The 14054-nt window shown below is 38.6% G+C and overlaps 1 protein-coding gene and 1 long non-coding RNA gene across 2 annotated transcripts in view; one reads left to right on the forward strand and one right to left on the reverse strand.

The window, feature by feature from the left end:
* Positions 1–11380, forward strand: part of LOC135232840 (uncharacterized) — a 41147-nt gene extending 29767 nt beyond the window's left edge. Inside the window, exon 3 of the long non-coding RNA XR_010323435.1 lies at positions 10808–11380. This is a non-coding gene — a long non-coding RNA (uncharacterized LOC135232840). The remainder of the gene's footprint in view (positions 1–10807) is intronic.
* The window catches only part of DOK6 (docking protein 6), a 436186-nt gene that overhangs the window by 131114 nt on the left and 291018 nt on the right, over positions 1–14054 (reverse strand). The gene's annotated exons all lie outside the window — the stretch shown is intronic.

The following is a 14054-nucleotide window of genomic DNA, read 5'->3' on the forward strand; positions in this document are numbered from 1 at the left end:
ATTCTATTGTTTTTCTGTTCTCTGCTTCGTTTATTTCTGCTCTAATATTTATTATTTCTTCTGGTGACTGTGGCTTCCTTTTCCTGCTCTTTCTGATTTCATCTTCAATTTTCTTCTACTACCCAGCAGTTTTTAAGAAAAGCGTTATTTCGTTTCCATTTACTAGATTTTTTTTTTCTTCTTTGCTCTCCCTGTTACTGCTTTCTACTTCTACAGCATTGTGGTCAGAGAAGATGCTTTGTATTACTTTGATGTTTTTGAATTTATTGAGGCTCGCTTTGTGGCCTAAAGTGTGGTTTGTTCTGGAAAATGATCCATGAGCCCTGGAGAAGAATGTGTACTTTGCTGCTGTTGGGTGATGTGCTCTATATATGTCCATGAGGTAAAGTTGGTTGATTGTGATGTTTAGATCTTCTGTGTCTTTGGTGAATTTCTTTCTCATTCTTCTGTCCTTCACTGGGAGTGGTATGTTAAAGTCTCCTAGTATTAGTGTGGAACTGTCTATTTCTCTTTTCAGTGCTGTTAGAGTTTTTTTTTTTTTTTTTAATGTATTTTGGAGCTCTGTTCTTGGGTATGTATATATTCATTATGGTTATGTCCTCTTGTTGGATTGACCCTTTAATCATTATGTAATGTCCTTCCTTATCTTATATAATGAATTTTGCTTTAAAATCTCTTTCATCAGAGATTAATATTGCTATGCCTGCTCCTGCTCTTTTTTGGTCATTATTTGTTTGATATAACTTTTTCCATCCTGTTTTAGTTTATTTACATCTTTGTGTCTAAGATGTATCTCTTGTAGACAGCATATTGATGGGTCATGTTTTATTATTCATTCTGCCACTCTCTCTTTACTGGTGCATTTAGACCATTTACATTCAGTGTGATCATCAATAGGTATGAGTTTATTGCTGTCATTTTCTTATGATTTTTTATTTATATTTTTTGTGGTGTTGACTGTTTCTTTGTTCCACTTAATTTTCCATGCTGAGTTCTTGTTTGTTTGTTTATTGTGGCTTGTCTTTTAATTTCCTTCATCGTTTTTGGTTTTCTGTGTACTGAATCTTTATGATTTTCTTCTTTTATATTTTGATGAGTAGGTTTGTTGAGTTTATTTGTGGTTACCCTGAAATTTACCTTATCTTCCTAAGTTTTAAAGTAGTAATTTATTTCTTGATATTGCCTTGACTTCCTCTCCATATGTAAGTTCTAAACCTATACCCTTTATTCCTTCCGCCTTTATGTTTTGATTTGGTTTTCAGTTACAGATTAACATCTGTGGTTCCATGTTTTCCCTCCTTTAGCTTTATTTTATTTTTGAGAGTTCTCTATCTGGGGTGATGTCTGTCTGATGTTGTCACGTATTTTAATCTCAAGTTGTTGTCTGGTGTGTTATTAGTTTTCTGTTGGAAGGACTCCCTGAAATATTTCTTGTAAAGTTTATCTGGTTTTTTATAAATTCCTCCAATTTCTGTTCATCTGGAAATGTTCTAACTTCATCATCATATTTGAAGGATAATTTTGCTGGATATGTAATTCTTGGTTGGCAGTTTCTTTTTTTTCTCTTTTCAGGTTTTATATATATTATCCCATTGCTTTCTCGCCTGCATTGTTTCTGCTGAGTACTCAGAACTTAATCTTATCGATGTCCCTTTCCAGGTGGTCTTTCGTTTCTCCAAAACTACTTTCAGGATTCTTTGTCTTTGGTTTTGGAAAGTTTGATTATGATATGTGTTGGTGTTCTTTTATTGGGATCTATCTTGTATGGAGTTTGTTGTGCTTCTTGTTTGGTTATCTTCTCATCTTTCATGATATTAGGGAAGTTTTCTGTCAACATACCTTCAACAAGTCTCTCTGCTTTTTGTTGACTCCTCCCCTTCTAGGATTTTGATCAGGTATAAGTTATTCCTCTTAATGGTGTCCAACATAACTCTCAGACTTCTTTTTTTTTTCTGATTGTTCCTCAAACAGATTAGTGTCAAAGGACTGGTCTTCTACTAATCCTGTCTTCATTTTTTCAATTCTACTCCTATGACTTTCCATTGAATTGTCAATTTCTGCAATTTTATTGTTGCTTTTGTATCATTTCCAATTTTCTATTTAGCTTGTCATTTTGTTCTTGTATTGTTTTCCTGAATTATTCTAGCATTTTGTCTGTGCATTCCCTTGGTTTTGCCTGTGTCTCCCTTGATTTCTTTGAGGAGCTAATATATAAGCCTTTTGAATTCCTTATCAGGAAGCTCTATTTACCTTTTCTTCCTCAGGGAGGATTTCTGGTTCTTTATTATGGTCACTTGCTGGGGTCATCTTGCCCTGCTTCTTTAGGTGGCTTGCTATTATCTGTTGTCTCTGGAATATTAAGGGCTTATTGTATTTAATTTTTATTTGTACAGTTGTTTGCTGGGTCCTTTTTTTTCTTTCCCTTGGGTGATTCCTGGCAGGCATGGTTGGAGTGGTGCTCTGGTTGCTGGACTGGCTGTGCTGAAGCCCTCCCGACCTTTCTTTGGGTGGATGGATGGAGTGGCAGGTAGATGTGGGAGCTTGGGTCTCTGTTTACTGGTCTTGCAGGGCAGCTGAGGGTGGGTTTGTTTGGCTTTGGCCTCCGTCTGTCTTCAGTTTGGTGGCTCAGGAGGAAGGAATGATACTCTCTGTGCAGGTGGAGCAGCTGATGTGGTGGGCGAGTGGAGATGTGCTCCTCTCTTCTTGCTAGCTGTGGGGGGTAGGTCTAGGTGAGGGGGGTGGCAGGCGGACATTCACAGAGTTGCTCTACCTCTACCTCCTCCTGGGCACGGGAAAAGAAGAAGGAACAGCACCCAGATGTTTGATCAGTCTCGCTGCTTCTGTCTGTTGGTAGCGGGAAGGAGGAGGAAGGCGCAGTGTACTCACTCTTTTTCCACCCTGCACTGGGCAAGGGGAGGGAAGAAAGGGCCTCAGGGGTGACGTGCTCATAGTTGTAGCTCCTCTGCCCCTTCCTGGGTAGGATAGAGGATGGATTTGATCCTGGGAGATGCATGAACAGTAGTGTCACCTTGTGTCAGGCAAGGGCAGGAACGAAGGGGATGCTGGCGGATATGCGTGTAGTTGTGTCTCCTTTGCCCCTCACTGGGCAGGTTAAGGGAGAGAGTTGTGCCTAGTAGATACATGCACAGAAATGCTGCCTCATGCCAGATGGGGGGAGGGAGCAGTGGGTGAGCCCTCTTGCTGTCCCACCACTGCTGCCTTCCACCAGACCCTTGGTGGGGAGTAGGTGGCAGGCACAAGCACGAGGGCACGCCTAGTCCAGAGTTGGGTGGGGTTGGGAGAAGAAGATAGGCTCATGTTAGGGTCCCCCAGTCAGGCAAAGCAGTCAGGGCACAGAACCCTCTGCCGACTCTGATCAGGGGGATGGTGTGTTGGGGAGTGTGTTCCTCCAGCTATGTAGGATACGTGGCGCCAGGGCACCTTGTGTCTACTGCAGCCAGCTAACGGGACCTATCCTCTCTTGAGTGCGAGGGTGGAGCCACACAGGGACCGGCTGGGTGGGAGAGCTTCTGCTGACACTCCAAGAGTCCACCGTGCCATATGCACACTCACCCCCTGAGGTCAAGGGCTGCCACTTCTGAGTATCTCTGGTTCTGATCTGGTCTCTGCTTCTTTCCGTGTGTGTCTATAGAGGTTCTCTGTCCCTTTTCGGAAAGTTGTGAAGTTGCCTTGCTGTTTTCTTTACCCAAGGTCTCTGGTGACTTAGTCCTAAGTTAGCCTCAGCAGGCTGGGACAGCTGGTTGAGCTGTGCTGTTCTGTGTTACTCCTTTTTTGCTGCTTTCCTTACTCCTTCCAACTGGTGTTCAGTTCAGTCCTTAGACTTTCTTTTTTGATGTTCAGCATTCCTGATTATCTGCTTCTGTTTTGCTTGATTTTTTAGGTCTTTGGTGCAGGGAGACATTATGGTGTGTGTGACTAGGCTGCCATCTTGGCTCTGCCTCAGAAAATTGATAATTTTTAATATATATTTTTAACGGAGCCCTGGTACCATCTTGGTTGAGAGCTTGGCTGCTAATTGAAAGGTCAGCAGCATCAATCCACCAGTTGCTCCTTGGAAACCCAATGGCGCAGTTCTGCTCTGTCCTATAGAGTTGCTATGAGTTGGAATTTGACTCAATGGCAATGTTTTTTTTTGTTTTTTATCACTGAAGAATAGGGTGACTGGATTTGAATATCTGTTAAACTTGTTGATCATTAAATGATTCCACTCTCATCAGAATTATACTTCCAAATGTAATACATTCCAGATGCATTAATTGTTGCTTAATTCTACTTGCAAATCAAAAATATTTACCTGGAAACAGGCCTGAAGTGGAGCATATTATGAACTCAGGGTCTCTGTGCATTTGTTTTGTTTGATTCTGTTGAAGGAAATGATACCAATTTGAGGTGTTTTACCATGGCTATGTTCCAGACGCCATATGCAGGAAATAAATTTGAGGGATTTTCTCACCTCCACTTGAAGGGTTAATTGACTCTAATATTCCTCTGGAACTGTCGGTCTAGCCTGAAGAATAACACCAGACAATCCAAAGCCAATGGTGCCTGTGGCAAACAATGAGCCTTGTGGTCCCATGGCTCTTAACATCCATGTGTTTTCTATTGAAATGCAATGTCTAGTCAACTAAAAATAGGGCTCATTTTAAAGAAACCGAAGTACAGATTTAATCCAAATCAGCTATCATCATGGGCCAGAAACTTCTGGACTTCATGGACTCTGAATACAAAATAGGTAATACATACATAAAAAACAAACAAAAAAAACCCACATTTAATTAGTTTCTTTCATAGTGAAATACACTGGAAAAAAAATACTTGATTTCACATGTTGTTTAATAGGTTTCTGTTCCCATGGCAGAGTATCCTGTGATAAAGACTAGATTATCTTTAGAAATGTGCATGAAGAAATCTAGGTATCTATACGTGTTAAAGTACATTTTTATTCTACATTTAACACTGATATTCCTTCACATAATCTTTTGACTTATCCATGTGGTTATCACCATCATTAAAATAAATGAACCCAAAGCTTGATCTTTTCGAGTGACAAATTAAGACTCTTTGAAAAGCCCTCTTACAGATGGTTTCACAGTACAGGCAAAGCAACTGTGACAAAACAGGGTTAAGAGCTCCTTTGTCTTTTATATTCAGCACTTTTGTTAAAACACAGTCTCTATTTTGCAATCACGCTTTAACGGCTGATCCTACAGGACCATGCTGTAGTGATTTAGCTTTTTCCATAGAAGAGTGTTGATTTCTTCAGAGGAAATGATCCTTTTTGGTTCCCTACACTGCCTTGTCCAGGGCTGTGCACATAAAATAAGTGTTTGCTGAATTTAAATCATCTCTTACATGTGTGTTACATCTGATAGCTCTCAAAGTATTTTCAAAGCACAATTTCACACTTGATCCTCACATCAGCACTGTAGATGGACAGAATAGAAAATATTTTTATCAACTGTTCATGGATGAGAAAAATCAAGCCTTAGAAAGGTTAATACAGTGTACCTGAAGTCACACGGAAAGTAAGTGGCTGGCGAATGTGCAAGTCAAGGCTGAGTTGTCTAATTCCTTGTCTGATGTTTTTCCATACCTCCATTACTTGGAGAATAATGACCTAGTTATTCTATTTATTTGAAACTACGAACCTAGTTAAAGGATTCATTACTAAGATATCTTCCACAGATTGACCAGATAGACATATCTAAAATTTAAATCTATGTTTACCTACCTATGTTAAAAGCAACTCCCTACTGCATTTAAGACAAAAGTTCAAGCGTTATTGGCATGGCTTAAAAAATACTCCTGGTTCTAAGCTTTACCTGCTTTTCTAACAAACTCTATGCCTACTTCCTACTTCTTACTGTGAACTCCAGCACCAGAAAATGATGAAGAACATCCGGCATCACCCACACTGCTTCCATGGGGAATAAACTGCCACCTCCTTCCCACTCCAGCTTCAGTGATTCCAACTCATCTTTAAACAGCTTGCTCACCACCTCCTTTGGTAAATCTTTCCTAAGTCCCTAAAATTAGATGGGGTGCCCTTTTGCAAAGATAGTAGTGTCGCTGTTAATTGCTGCTGAGTTGGCTCCAACTCAGAGTGACCTTAAGTACAGGCAGTGGCCGGATTATGGAGGATTTCCGTTCCTAAATCTGTCTTTAAGTTGAATTTGTACGCAAATTGGAACCGTTAGGTATGGTTTGTAACTAACATCAATTATTCAAATGTTTGTCAGAATGTAGTATATGGTATACCTTTTTACGCACAAAAAACATTAAAACACTTCCAGATACACTAAAACATCTTGAACATAAAATACAGTAATAGTAATAATGTTTTGATGCATCTTATCAAGTACTGCCTGTTTGTTATTATGTACCATTTTATGTACATTGGATTTTTAATATAACAGGCTTTACAGGGGTTGGCTCCAAACTATGAGTTGTACAAAAGTCAGACATTGCTAACCAGGGGACTACATGTATTTGCAAACAAAAACGAAAGAGATTTAAAAGAATTCAAAACGTTGCAAAGCTGGAAAAGATAACTATGATGAGACACCAAAGAGTAGGAGATAAAATTAAGAAAGTCTTTAAAACACGAAGGCAAACTAAAATAGGCTCAGGGAAAAGACCTGATTAAGTGAGTAATTTCCATACCTATTGTTAAAACCTCTCAGTTGATAAAGGTTTTTCCATGTGAAAGGCAGCTTAAAGGTATGGTGCCCACTATAATCTTTTAATTAGATAAACTGACCTAGGCAAAGAACTAAGTGTTGAGTGCTACTACAGAATCTAGATAAAGCAAAGTAGCAACTTTCAAATCAAAAAAGAGCAAATCAAAAGATTACAGCAAATTTGAGACCTGTTTTAAAAAAAAAACAAACCCTGAAAAATAGTGGGTAAATAATGGGTATGGCTATTGATACATATAATCTACTGAATCAAATAGATAAGTCCATTAGACTTTATTTTTTTAGAGTTTTAGATTTACAGAAAGTCCAGAAATTTTCCACATACCTCATCTCTCCTGCAGTTTCCCTATTATTAGTATCTTGCATTCCTGAGGTACATTTGTTACAACTGATGAACCAATACCAATATGTTATTATTAACTAAAGTCCATAGTTTACATGAGGGCTTACTCTGTGTTGTAGAGTCCTACAGGCTTTGACAAATGCATAATGTCATGTGTCTACCATCACAGTATCATACAGAATAGTTTCACTGCCCTAAAAATGCCCTGGGCTCCCCCTGTTCAACCCTCCCCTCTCCCTTTGAGCCCCTGGCAACCACTGACCTCTTTATTGTCTCTCTAGTTTTGATTTTTCAGAATGTCATAGAGTTGGAATCATACAGTATGTAGCTTTTTCAGGCTGCTTCTTCTACTTAGCAATATGCATTTAAAGTTCCTCCATGTGTTTTAGTACCTTGATAACTTTTTTTTTTTAATTGTTGAAATAATATTCTATTGCATGGATGTGCCACAGTTCACTTATCCCTTCAACTACTGGAGAACCTCTTGGTTGATTCCAATTTTTTGGCAATTATGAAAAAAGCTGCTGTATACATTTGTGTGCAGTTTTTTATGTGGACATGTTTTTAATTCATTTGGGTAAACATTTAGGAGCAGGACTTCTGGATAGTTAGCCTATGTTTAGGTTCTTAATATCTGCATTTCTACCAGCAATGAATTAGAGTGCCTGATACCCTGCATCATCGTCAGCATTTGGAGTTGTCAGTGTTTTGGATTTTAGCCATTCTAATTTTTTTTTTTTTTAATAGGGATGCAATGGTATCACATTGTTTTAATTTCCTAATGACGTTAGGATGGTATCTTTTCATATGCTTATTTGCCTGCTATGTACATATCTTCTGAAGTGCCTGTTTAGATCTTTGACCATTTCGTCGTTGTAATTGGGTGTTTGGGTTTTAAGACTTCTTCGTGTATTTTGGATACAAGTCCTTTACCAAATACATGTTTTGCAAATATTTTCTACCAGTCTATGGCTGTCTCTTCATTCTCATAACAGTGTCTTTTGCACAGAAGTTTTTAAGTTTAATAAAGTCCAACTAACTTTTTTTTATTGTGCTTTTGGTGTGGTAGCTATCAGATCCAATGTCACCTAGATTTTCTCCTGTATTATCTTCTAGGAGTTGTATTGTTTTGCATCTTCCATTTTAAGTAAATTTTTATAAAATATGTAAGGTCTTCGTCTAGTATTTTTTTTTTTTTTTTTGCATGTGGATGCCCAGTTGTTCTAGCACCATTTGTTGGAAAGATTATCCTTTCTCCACTGAATTACCTTTGTTCAAGATCAGTTGACTATATTTGTGTGAGCTTATTTCTGGGTTCTCTAGTCTGTCCACTGATCTATTTGCCTATACTTTCACCAATACCACACTCTCTCGTTCACTCTAATTTTATAGTAAGTCATGAAGTCAGGTAGTGTCAGTCCTCCATGTTTTTCTTCAGTATTGACCATTCTGCATCTTTTGCCTTTCCATATAAGCTGTAGAATATGTTTGTCAATATCCACAAAATAATTTTGATTGAGATGGTATTGAATCTATATACCAAGTTGAGAAGAACTGACATCTTAATAATGCTGTCTTCCTACTTATGAACTATCTTCATTTATTTAGATATTCTTTGATTTCTTCCATCAGTTTTTTTCATTTTCCTCAAACAGATCTTGTACATGTTTTGTTAGGCTTATATAAGTGGTACAAATGGTTAAGTGCTCGACTACTAGTCAAAAGGTTGGTGGTTTAAACCCACCCGGAGGCACCTTGGGAGACAGGCCTGGTGACCTGCTTCGGAAAGGTCACAGCCTTGAAAACCCTATGGAGCAGCTCTACTCTGCACACATGGGATTGACATGAGTGGGAATCAAACAGATGGCAAATAATAACAATAACATACCTAAGTATTTAGGTCTTTTTTTTTGGTATTAATGTAAATGGTGTTTTTAATTTAAAAATCCAATTGTTCATTACGAACAGGAAAGCGATTGAATTTTTTATGTTAATCTTGCTATAATCGATTAATTCCAGGAGTTTTTTAATTCCAGGAGTTTTTGGTCTATTCTTTAGGATTTTCTACATAGACAATCATATCATCTGCAAACAAAAAAAAAAACAAAACAAAGATAGTTTTATTTCTCCCTTCCACATTGGTGTATCTTTTATTTCCTGTTCTTATCTAACTACATTAGCTTTAGTAGTATTTTTAGAAAGTTGGACAGAGGTTAAAAAACAAAAACCTTAAACCAAAAATGTTTGACTTACTAAAAGTTGATAAGCCTCAGACATCTAACATAACTCTCATGGCAGAAATTAGGCTGAGAAACTTGCCAGGCCTCAAAGAGACATTTTCACAATGCCTGGTTCAGACATGGCCAAGGAGGATAATGGAAAGAAAAATACACCCAGAGGGTAGTGCTAAGGAGAACAGTGGGTAAGTGTGCATCTCCCAAAGAGAAGGACGAAGGCCCAGTCAAGGGTCCTTGTTAACCCTCAGGGTAAGAACCTTCACACTGTCTTGTACAGTAATTTGAGAAATACCAGAACCAGGGCTTGCCTGCTACGTGTCTTCCACACCTTCTTTTCTTGAATGGCAGTGTTTACTGTGGTAGGCTTCCTATTCCTCTTAAATCATTGTTCATTGGGTGAGACTGTGTACGGGCAGAAAGTTGTCATTATTTTGATACCAACAAAGTCATATCTGGAACTGATGAAAACACTGTCACATACCACCTAGAGATGCTGGACTTTGAGCTCGATGCAGTGGCGAATAGGTTGCCTTTTTAGATTGTTTCCCCTAGGGAAAAAAATAATGTTCTATACACATGGGAAAAAAAAAAGCAAAGGAATCTTTGCTAATTAGAAAAGCTGCGTGTGGCAGAGACCAAATAAAACCAAATCCATTGCCTCGAGTGGATTCTGACTCATAGAGACCCTCAGAGTAAAACCGCCCCATAGGGTTTCCAAGCAGTGGCTGGTGGATTCATACTGCCAACTTTTTGGTTAGCAGCTATAGCTCTCAACCACTGAGCCACCATGGCTCCCTGATAGAAGCAGTAATACTAAATATCCACATGCTCCCCTGCAGTGAGGTAGGACCATGTGACAAGGCTAGACAAAGGCCTGCTATGGGAAACAAGCATCATCTCTGTGCCAAAGCACTTAAATGTCTGTTGGGGAATTTTCCCACCCCTGCCCCCTACTGTGGCAACTGAGGTGGTCTTGTGCTGAGACCTCTGAGCCATAAGATGAAAGCACCCCAGGGTTTTCAGTCCAATTGCTCTGGAAATTTGCTCAGATCTCCGTCAGATAACTTGAATGAGAAAGAAACCTTTGTCTTGTGAAGCTACTAAGATTTGGAGTTGATATTATCATTACGGAGCCCTGGTGGTACAATGGTTAAGAACTACAGTCAGCTATGGCTGCTAATCAAAAGGTTGGCAGTTCAACTTCACCAGCTGCTCCTTGGAAACCCTAGGGGGCTGTTCTACTCTGTCCTACAGGGTCGCTATGAGTTGGACTCAACTCAATGGCAATGGGTTTGGTTATTATCATATTTAAATGATCAAAACATAACCTATATGCTTAATGCATATCCCTCCTGTGATTTCGACAGCTACTCTCTAAATTACTTTTATTACAATTCCTCCATTATAATGTAATTATTGCTTGATCCATGTGTCTCTCCAAGCATCCTATGAGCTTAAGAACAGAGATTATGTCTTACCCATTTTTATTTCTCTATTCCTTATCATAGAGCTTGACAAGTGGATGAAAGCAGCCCAGAGACTAAATGGACTGATTGATGTCACTCATGGTACAGGAAAATCTTGAAGAACTGCATCATGGATGTATGTAATGTTAAGAACTCATATGTGTACATAAACCCTTTAATTCCAAAGAAGTGATGCTAAGGCTAAGCCTTTAGGAACTTTGAGCTTATTTTTTCTCTCCATGTCTCATTTGGTAAATCTCTTGCTACTCTAATATGAGGACTAATTTCTTCCCCTAGGATAAAGCATTAATTAAATGACTTAGGAAACTGTTTTTATCAAAGAATAGAGGCTCTGATCTCAGTTTTTGCTCCATTAACTTTAAAGTTCAATACATTTTTATTGAACCCACACACACTTTAAATATGAATTGCTTTTCACTAATTGGTCTATAGGGACCACAGTGACTGTTTTGGTCTTCTTCTTTGGCTTTTTTTTGCTTTTCCTTAAAAAAAAAGTTCCTAAACTTTATTAATATTCATTAAATCAAGAAATGATTGCTGGAATCAAGGAATAAAAATCAATGGAGAGAGATGACAAGTTCTGGTTTGATCTCTTCCCTGACTGGTGGTCTCTTGCCTGACTGGTGGTCTCTTGCAAGAGATTATTCCCAGCTGCTTTGTTAGAACAACTGAACCAAGCACTCATTCATTCAGTAGGTGGGCATATTTTTACAGTTTAACATTTCTGAAATTTGGGGAGAGGAGGTATTTTTTTAAAAATTATTTATGGCATCTTATATTCAATAAGGAGCCCTGGTGGCTTAATGATTAAGCACTTGGCTACTAACCAAAAGGTTGGTGGTTCAAACCTACCAGACGCTCTGCAGAAGAAAGATGTGGCAGTCTGCTTCCACAAAGATTACAGCCTTGGAAACCCTATGGGGCAGTTGTACTGTGTCCTGTAGAGTCACTATGAGTCAGAACAGACTCAGCAGAAATAGGTACATTCAATGCCCCCTGGATGGTGCAAGCGATTTGCGATTAGCTGCTAACCTAAAGCTTAGCAGTTCAAACTTACCCAGTGGCTCTGTGGAAACAAGTGCTGGTGAACTGCTTCCATAAAGATTACAGCCAAGAAAACCCTATGGAGCATTCTACTCTAACATATGGGGTCGCCATGAGTCGGAATTGCTGTGATTGATAGCGTTGGGTTCTAGTCAACAGCAGCATTCAGTGGTGCTGCCAGGTGGTGGAGAGATGCACATGCAGTACCTTGGTCAGAGATGTTCCTGCATCCTTCACTTCTGCTGAAGCTATGTGCAGTGTTTGTGCTTCCTGTGTTTAATTACGTTTCAGTCAAGAAATCTTTTACGACCATTTGAGAAAGAAACATGAATCCTGGTTGTTGTCTAGAAACCTACTCTGGACACCTTCTGGTAGATAAAGCACCAGCATAAAACCTGAAGGATAGGTGTCCATGGTTCAGAAGAAGATCTTGGCATCAAGAGCAGCATACTCTTTTACACTCCTGATAGCACAGGAGAGAACAGTTTATAAGACAGACAGACCCAGGGCATTGATAATTCTGAGTTGACTCAGAAGAATTGGACTCTGTATGTGAAAAAGTTTTAGAAATTCCTTAACTATTTTAGTTATATCTACTTTCTATGTATATACAAGAGTAATTTATAATAATTTGTGGCAAATGAGTCTTTCAAGGCATATAAAATAAAAACTTTAAGGGATGAGAGAACTTGGTATAATACTATAATTGGCACTTTTTCCCACAGGATACATACAATGATGGTGGATGTTAGAATTGTTGGTATTTTACATTTGACAGTATATGGTATTTATTGAGTTGATAATATCAGATAGTGTTCTAGGTGTTTGGGATAAATCAAAGGACAAAGTTCCCTGACTTTATGAAGCTTATAGGCTAATTGGGTAGGACAGTACAAAGAGACACAAATTAGTATAAAGATACATAATATACCAGAGGAAGATGAGCGTTACGGAGAAAAAATAAACATAGTGAAATGGATAGGCATGCTGTAGATGTAGGTGCTATTTTATAGTATTGTCAAATAAGGTCTCTTTTAAATGGCAATATTTCAGTAGTGACCTGAAAGAATCGAAGAAGTTTTATAGGTGGTTACTTGGGAAAGAATATTCTAGGCAGAGGGAGTAGTAGATATAAAGGCCTGCCTGGAGATAGTACTGTACCTGCATATATAAAGGACAGGAAGTGTGGCCACAGTTAGATGGGTGATAGAAAGAATGGGAGGAGAGGATTTCAGACAAGTGTTGGGGGCTGGGTTAAATGTGGTGTCTTGTTGGTCATGTTAAGGACTTTGGGTTTGCTTTAAATGGGGTGGAAAGTCATGGGAGTATTTGGACCAAGTGATCTCAGTTATGTTATAAAGGAGTTTATTCTAGATGTTGTAGGGATACTAGGCTGTAGGGAAGTAAGGACGAAAGTAAGGAGACCAGTTAGGGTTTCATTACAGTAATTCAGGCAGAGGGTTAGTAAGGGAGATGATGAGAAAGCACCAGATTTACAGTTTGGTAGAGTCTGAATAGATGTGGCATATGAGAAAAATCCATGAAATCACAAGGCTCAAACATGACTCCAAGAATTGGTTCAAGAGCCAGAGGAATATAGTTGCATTTACCGTCACATGGAAGATTGAAGGGGTGAAAGACTGGGTTGAAAATTAAGTTTGCTTTTTGATAAGCTAGAGATACGTAGTACACATCCAAGTAGAACTTAAGAAGGTAGTTGTGTGTATGTATATATATATATAAAATCTGGATGTCAGGGACGAATTCTGAATTAGAGATATTAATATGGACAGTCATCAAAATCAAGATTGTTTTTATAGGCATGTACCTGGATGACTGACTCCTTTACAGAGTACATATAGAAATGATACGATTATTTTCATTACTTACCCCTGGAGCAAAAGGGTTTAAGTGGAGACTATTAACTGTGTTAAATGCTGCAGAGAGATTAAGATGAGGCTTAAGTAACAAGTTGATTTTGTAAATCCGAGGTTACTGATGGTCTTGAAAAGAGCTGTTTTGGTGGCAGAGTGGAGGCAAAAGACTGGAGTGTTAGAGTAGGCACAAGAGAGAATGGGAGGAGAGAAATTACAGACAACATGTATGGATGACTCTAAGGAAATTTTGCTCTGAAGATGACAGAGAAATAGGGAAGAAGCTAGAAGGGGATGTGAGTTAAAGGAGAGTTTTTTTTCAAGATGAGATATATGTATACGTGTTTGTA

The sequence above is a fragment of the Loxodonta africana genome, chromosome 11 (assembly GCF_030014295.1).
Source record: "Loxodonta africana isolate mLoxAfr1 chromosome 11, mLoxAfr1.hap2, whole genome shotgun sequence".
Classification (NCBI taxonomy): domain Eukaryota; kingdom Metazoa; phylum Chordata; class Mammalia; order Proboscidea; family Elephantidae; genus Loxodonta; species Loxodonta africana.